The following is an 8,402-nucleotide window of genomic DNA, read 5'->3' as shown; positions in this document are numbered from 1 at the left end:
TAAATACTTAAATGTGCTCAATAACCATTTTTTTGTTCAAATAGAGCTATAAGTTAGAAATTATCACTGATGTTATCTTAAAATATGTTAAAAACTGAATCGTTTATACTTGTAGTAAAATTTGAAACAATGACTAACGTTTAACCCATCAGATAATAGCATTTCGTTTTTCGTTCATCCCTATTTAGTGAATGAATTAATATTTGAAGAAAAAAAAACGATATTAACATCAAGTTAGACCACTACAAGTTTAAAAAATGTATTTGAACTTGAGAGGATGAATAAAAAGTATTTTATGAAAGATTGAAAATTTGAACAAAATATAGGGAGAGTGTAAACTAATACTAGGAATTGGAAAAAGCAACAACTATAACTTTATTTCCAAAAATCGGAGTTCAAAAATTTAAAAGGTTTTGGAAATGACTTAGAACTTTGCAAATGAACTAATGTTCAAATATAGAAAACGAAAAAAAATCAACAAATAAAATTTTTTAATTTTCTTCGAAATTGCCGATTTTTGCTAAATTAAGATACCTTAGAATTCTTAACAATTTTCTATGTTTTATGTTCTTCAAACTTATCGTATTACAGAAAATATTTTTTATCCCTTGTCCAGAGAATTCGCTCGGCTTAAAAAAACGTAAATTTACAAAATATTTCATGATAATTATAAAAATAGGTATTTTTCACAAATTACTGTTATAATCGTTTAATCTGTATCGAGAAGACAAACACTTGTTTAACTTTTTTTGTGACGGAACTTTTTTCGTTAACTGATTAAAATTTTATAATACTGATTTTGATAAGGATATTTAGAAGTAAAATCAATTATAGCTCCATCATCAGGGATTAACGATTTGGGTAAATTAAGACTTCTTGGACGATAGCAAGGAATATGTTTACGAGACGCCGGTGATTCTTCTTCGTTCGTTGTAAATTTTTGATTCCATCGTCGCCATGTCCAAATCTGGTGCTGATCAGGAATGTAATAGAAGCTGAAATGTGAAATATAAAACGATATAAAAAGTTGAAGCTCTTAAGAGGTGAAGGGATGTGATGTTAAAGATGTTGCTGGATTCTAAATTAGTCTTTTACCAGCATTCCGAACCGTTGTATATGATATGTTACTGTGAATAACCGAAAACAAGAGAATGTCGACTTTCACCGGTGAATGTCAACAACCACATAGTCGCTTTGGTGAAATGCACGAAATATTTGTATATCTGGTTTGATATTAATTTATTCGTTGATATTATTATATTTATTTGATATTTTAATATCTGCTGATGATAGATTAGGAGGTACATTAGTGTTCGGAGTACTGGCTAAATGCATACTGGGAAGTTGCACTTTATCTTTAAAAAATATCGATGTAGGGCAGATCGGGCAGTGTCACTGAACCGTAAAAACCATTGATGTAGGTCATACTGGGTAGTGGTACTTAACTAGACCTAGTATATATTTCGAACATTTACCAAAGCGACTATGGGGTTGTCAACATTCACAGATGGAATTCAACAGACTCCAATTTCGGTCATTCACAGTAATACCAACATTAACACCAAACTATAAAGTATATGTTTACGTACCGATGATGGTGCGAGTGTGCAGAATTCGGTAAATACTCGTGCTCTACTGGTTGACTTTAAAGCTGGGTTCCAAAAAATGCTAAGATTTTGAAGGCAATTTCCACTTTTAGGAGCCATCGTGCTACGTAATTGAGTAAATTTGTTTACTTTTATGGAATCGCATAAAGAAAACTTAACTTTTTAATATAATATTATTTTAATGTAAGCGAAGTAGTCAGAAGAATGCAATTTTAGTCACATAAGCATGATAGGCAATTTTATTCCTAGTTAAAATCACATTACATACTTGCGCAATAATCAAATGTGGGTTATATTTTTTGAAGGAACATACGGATATTTCTCTTTCAAATAGTTAAAATTTAATGAAAATTTCAGATGCAAAATCTAAACCGCTATGGTGATTATATGGCTGTGATTGGTAGATCCACCCTTTCAGAAATTAAATAAAATATTCTTTTGTTACGGAATACATGTCTAACCATGTTTTAATTTTTTTTAGAAATTAAAATTCATCATTAATCTGCAAATATGTTTGATGAAGATTACATGGATATTGAAGCGGAAGTTGTGGATCCCATAGAAGTGGACAATCCGTTTGTGACAACTACCACTCAGCAGATTATAAATGAGACAGCAAAAGTATGCTCTTCAAACTTCAGTACTAATTTAACATTATGTATCAACAGCACAGACATCACAATACGGGCAGATATCAGCTCTTTGGAATATATTATCAGCATCGTTGTTCCCATACTTTTCGGCATCATCGTGGTTGTAGGCTTAATTGGCAACACCTTGGTGGTTTTAGTTGTTGCTTGCAATCCCCAAATGAGATCTACAACAAACGTGCTCATCATTAACCTNCGCCCCCCCCCCCCTCAATTACGTCCCACAACACAGGTCATGTGTTTTTTTTTTTGCTTTGTTTTTCAAAATAGTGTGGGGGCTCCCAAGTTGCGGTACCCTTGCAAGATTTTAAATTCACCCCAGTCACATAATACAGTGAAACCTATAGGAAAGACCACCTCTATGTAACGAATATTTGAAAAAAAAATTGAATTCTATAGAATAATTTTTCATAGAATTTTTTTTTCATAGAAAAAAAAAATTTGCGACAACATTTGGGGGGGGGGGCACGGATTTTTTTTTTCATAGACTTTGAGTTGAAAAAAAAACCTTTAAGACAGACCATTAAAACCTCTCTCAGCGACCGGGGAATCCTTCGCACCGAATGCCAAAAGAGTTAATTAAGGAAACACGAAAAAAATATCAAAACAAAATAAGTAGATCAAAATGTATTCAAAATATTAGTGTGAGGCACTTATTTAGAGAGCTCTTTTGGACGATCTCTGAAAGAGATCTACAACCTCGTGTTGCAGTTAGAGTGCACTAAAGACGATGATTTAATTTTAGTGTTGAAAGTTAAATAAGAAAGTTATTTTAGAAACAACTAAGCTACTCAAACAAACAAGCTTTAAAGCTAATTAATTTTTATGCAATAAAATAGAATGAAAACTTGAACAAAAAAGCATAATTCTTTCTTTATTTAAAATAGAACTATATCTCATATAATTATATCAGTAGGAACTATTTTTATCGATGCTAAAGTTATCCATAGATAAGATAGCATCGATCCGATTTTTATAAATCCAACACAAGTGGCATTTCAGCACCAAAAAATGGTACCAACAAAAATTAAAATCGCTTGCGAAAAATCATGTACCTTCGATAACATTTTGAAATCAATGGAGGTAACCAACCTCCATTCACAATCATTTTACTGTGGAACAGGGAGTGGTCACTTCCGAGAGGTTTTACTATACTTGTCTGCGGTACAATATTAGTAAAAAACATATTATGTTCATAAATGCAATTCAATGAAACAGAAACTATGGAAGCATGTGGTGAGAACTCATATCTGAAATCCATTCCATTACTTTAACAGTATTGTTCGATGTTCTTTCGCCAAAGGAAAATAAGAAAGCCACATTTTAAATGAATTAAACTTTTGGATCAAAGCTATAGTTTTAAATTACATATACCATCTTCTCGTAAATATTTATTTGGACTTTAGACCGGACCAATTACTCAAATTATAAAAAACTTATTGAACTACTCTTTAAAAAAAATCGCCTGTTTGGCGAGATTTTTAGAGCTGTTTTTTTAATTTTATTTCACTATCAATAGAAGAAGTAATTCTCAAGAGCCTCAAATGTTGAAGGATATCTAAATATAATACAATAAAAGTCTATCAACATGAAATAAATAATCAGCTGATGATATATTTGATGATGGCAAAGTTTGATGAGTTTTCTTTTTTCAATGCCTAGAATTTATTTACTTATTTATCTCAAAAGCGATTTTTTATACTTTGAAGATAGCTCCAATTCCAGGCAAATAACTTCAGACATAAAATCAAATCATCCTTTTATTGCATTGTCTTATCCTTAAGTTGAAAGTTTTTCATAACCAAGAGAAGAAAAGAGAGGTACTCTGTAGTAACAGATATTGCTGGTACTGTGGTAGTTTAAGGTCCAGAATCAGGAGCTCCTCTGATGTTTGGCGACAATATTCAATTGTAAAATTTTGCTAAAACTCAGTTTCTGGTTACCATATTCTTTTATTGCTCTCTCTCTCTGCTTTTAGTGACGTTAGCCTCCAGTTACCACAATTTCCATTTACCGTTTTGTTATTGGTTCTTAGTTTACTTTCATATGTATAGGCATGCTTTCATATCGCCAACTATCAGAGGTACCCCCGATACTATACTTTAACCTCCATGCAAACAAAATTCCAACTGCAATTTTTTAAAACAAGCTTCTTCGATAATGATTATAAATTTTAAAAACTAGATGTATTAAAAAAGAAAAAAACTCCATCGAATATCTATATTCATAAAGGAATCCAAAATGTCAAACTACCATACTGTGCACATTAAATTAATAAGCTTATCGATAACTTACCCATCTGCTGCCTTTAGAAAATTGTTTTCCACGGTCGACTGCTAATGAGAAACATTCACTATGATACCTAGACATATTCTCACTCAACTGCTGCACAAGATAAATTAAAATTGTGTTTGCCTTCATAGCTTTTAGATTTCCATGAATGCTTATAAATACCTCCAAATAATCGCGGAAAATAGCTCTTTGGAATGACATGGTAGATCCGTGATCTGATAAACAAGAGATGTCTAAAATAGCGTCACTTTACCTGTTCACTGGAAATCTATCAACGATCAATCAGTAACAGGTTGTAAGGAATACGTTTCTATTGAAATGGGAATATGAATCGTCCAAAAAAAATGGTGCAAACAATTGATAGATTTATTCCACTCAAGTGACAAAGTTCAGCGTCTAAGTTTCTGTCTATATTCAAAAATCGTAAGGACCGCGGACGCTATACTTAGGTGTTCAACTTAACGTTATATTTTGTTTTACTACTCAAAAATTATAAGACTTAAATGCTTGAAATAACGACTGACTGAATAATACTGAAATTTGATATGCTGAAAGAGACATGCCTTTCACAATTATAAATTTAATTAGAGTTTTTTTTTCTCGGCATCCCAATTTGTTCAAAAGTCATTGCACCTCTGAATGCTTTTTCTTTAATTTTTGCACATTTTTTGTTTTTTAGTAATATTAATACAGTGTGCATAGAACAATTTATTTATCTTCTTCAAGATCTTCATTTTGTATACTCGCGCTTGACATATCAAAAGTTTCAAGAAAAAATGCTAGATATAAATATTATCATCATGTACATATCGAAATATATAAAAAGATAAGAGACTCGAGAATGATAAAAGCTGTTTATGTTTTGAACTGTATGCAGTATAAGGTTACTATTACAGATTAACAAGACAAATTACTTTTCATTATTCCAAAGTTTAAAAAAAAATTTCAAGCACATTTGACTATTTTTCAAATCCAAGTAAATGTTGAATAAACATAATTTAATTTTTCTTTTTGTTATGATTATTTCTGAGACCAGAATTTGGAAATCGAACAAATTGCCTTTAAAAGTATTTCGGTTCTTCGATTCTGTCATATTCTGTAAAAAAAAATTTCATATAATCAGAATAAAAATTCGTCATAATGACAATTCACAGTAACAGATGGAAGTGAGAGTGTCGTTATAAGCAAATTCACGTATTTAATGTTAAAAATAGCAATAAAAAATAGTAAAAGATAAACATACAATTTTTTCTCTTTTCCTTCAAACAACTATTTTGATCATGAATACAAATCTGTAGAAAACTATTTTCGCCCAGAAATCATAAGCTAGATCTATAATTTGTCTAAAGTAAGAACTCCACTAGCCAGTCGTCTGGACCCAGGGTGGTGACTATGGTAACGAAGTATAACTGTTTCAAGTAGGGTGTGGTATCACTGTTTAGGGCAGGTTTTGGCTCAGAATCTATTGTGTTAACCCTAGAGTGAAGAGAAGCTACCCTCCATGAAATGCGCTATTCTTGTTTCCATAGCAGCAGATGGCCTCAGACTTTGTGGCGGGGGAGTTCTTTTCGTAGATAAAATATAAAGTGGAAATTTTTGCTTAATGGCACTGAATTAAAAAAAAAGTCGTCAAGGGGAATTAAGACAACATAGTATCTGGTGGTCACCCACACATTTGTTTTATAAACTGTAGTGTAACCATCGTGAATAAAGGTTAGAATGAAAGAGATTGAACTAATCAAAATTATAATTAAACATACTTTTTATTTCAAATTTCTAGATAATCAATAGAAAACTGAAAGTACATAAAATTAATAATTCTTTTGCGCAGAATGAATTCTTAAATCGATATCACAGACAGTAATTGGAAGGAAAAAAAATGCTTAGTTACCATAACTTTGAGGATCATCATGTACACTCTTTTTAATTCACTTTCTCTTCTTGTTAAATACGCAACCCCATCTCCAACCTTTCTCACTAATTTAACTACTTCAATTTTCACTCAATTCTTCTTATTTTTCCAACCTAACTCTTTTCATATCCACTCATTTCTTTCAAAACTAAAGCATTTTAAAAATTGATCCTGAATATTAAAAAAAAGGGAGATTAATAATCCACCCACATTAAACCCCACTGGTCAGAGGTTATCATCAATCCTTTTTCTCACAGTTGGGCAGGAAACATTAAATATCGTCCAACCAAATAGGTGTTCCAAAAACAGTGTATTAAATACTCTTTATCTTAGCTCTCTGCTTTCAGAGAAGGGTGATTAAACAAACAGTAGAATTAAAATATAAATTAAATTAAAAAAGTTGAAATAGAATATAAATTAAGTTACGATATAATTAAAGATATTTGTATCAAAACATGTAGGGTTAAGATTGTTAATAAAGTGAAATGATGATCATTTCTTACCTTTCTAAATGCTTGAAATCAATAAAAACATCTTCCAGTTTTCTCTTTTTCGTATATTCTTTCCTTGTAAACAGCAGAAAAATGTATTCCCCTCAAAAACATGTTGTCGTAATAGCGGTAGGGTAGCAATTTTTAAATCGTTTTAAACATATAATTAACATTAACATATAATTAACATTTTAAACATATATGTTAGCGATTTGTCAGTGATTTTGAAACTTCAGCAGCAGACTTCTTGTAATATGCTGTAATTGTGACATCTAACATTTACTGTATATTCATTCATTTTTTAAGCTGTCGGGATGAGTTTATTAATTCTTTTTTTTTTTGTTGTGCATAATTATTATGAATTTCAAACTTAGGATCAATTAGGAAAAATGTACGTGTAGGGAATATTGAGTAATGTTATAAATGTGCATTTTCTACCACACTTATTAAATAATGTGGCTATTAACCAGGATAATAACCAGATATGAATGTATTACCAGGTATTCACTACACATTTTTTCTTTATCTCTTATTGCTCTGAATTCATTTATATCGGTGATGGCGAATCTTAAAAAGTAGGTCACATTACGATCAATAATTTTTTAAATACAAGTTTGCAGGTTACTGAATCAATGTTGTAATTTGGAAGGGGATAAAATGGTACTATAATAATCTGGAAATGCACAAAATGTATGGACAGAGTTGATATTGTCATTGCAGAGTTGGTATAAGTATTTTGTGGTCCACATGGCATATTTGATGCCATTTGATTATGAACACTGCATTGGTTTGACATTGAGCATGCAATTGTACTTGGTATAGCACCTTGCATTGTTGACATATTTGTAAAGTTTGCTAGGTTTGGCTGGCTATTAGCTGTACTATTTACAGAAACATACATGCCAGGCATATTAATGTTTGATGCAACAGTATTTTAATGCGCTTGAGCATTTCTAAGAGATCACACCCGGTTCACCATTTTGGAGAAGGAGCACTCACCACAAGCGCTCAAAATCCGGAGAACATAATACAGCTCTCCCGATCTTTTACAAAAACCGGATTGAATCAACTAGTGATATCTGTTCATCAAATTCTATCCCTGATAAAATCTGGTGTGGGCTTATTGTGGCGTAACTACTACTACGATTATTGAACATCAATTCACTAGTATATAACACACGCTAACTCGATTCAATCTCGGGGTACCTTTTGATAGATGATAGTTAGTTAGTCAAAAGCTTTTTCCCCTCAAAAACTTACTTCTGACAATAGGGAATCTAGTTAGAAGGAAAGGATCACATGCTGAAAGCTTAATAGAGCTAACTATTCATAGAATAGAACAATAAAACATAGAATATTATTCTTAAGGGGGAAAGATGATGTTTCCAGACTTAAAACTAAAATTTTGTTTTTCCTAGTTTTTTTTTCTCTCTCTCTTTAGATTTAAGAC

The sequence above is a fragment of the Parasteatoda tepidariorum genome, chromosome 8 (assembly GCF_043381705.1).
Source record: "Parasteatoda tepidariorum isolate YZ-2023 chromosome 8, CAS_Ptep_4.0, whole genome shotgun sequence".
NCBI lineage: Eukaryota > Metazoa > Arthropoda > Arachnida > Araneae > Theridiidae > Parasteatoda > Parasteatoda tepidariorum.
The sequence above is the reverse complement of the archived record's forward strand: the minus strand, read 5'-3'. Positions refer to the sequence as shown.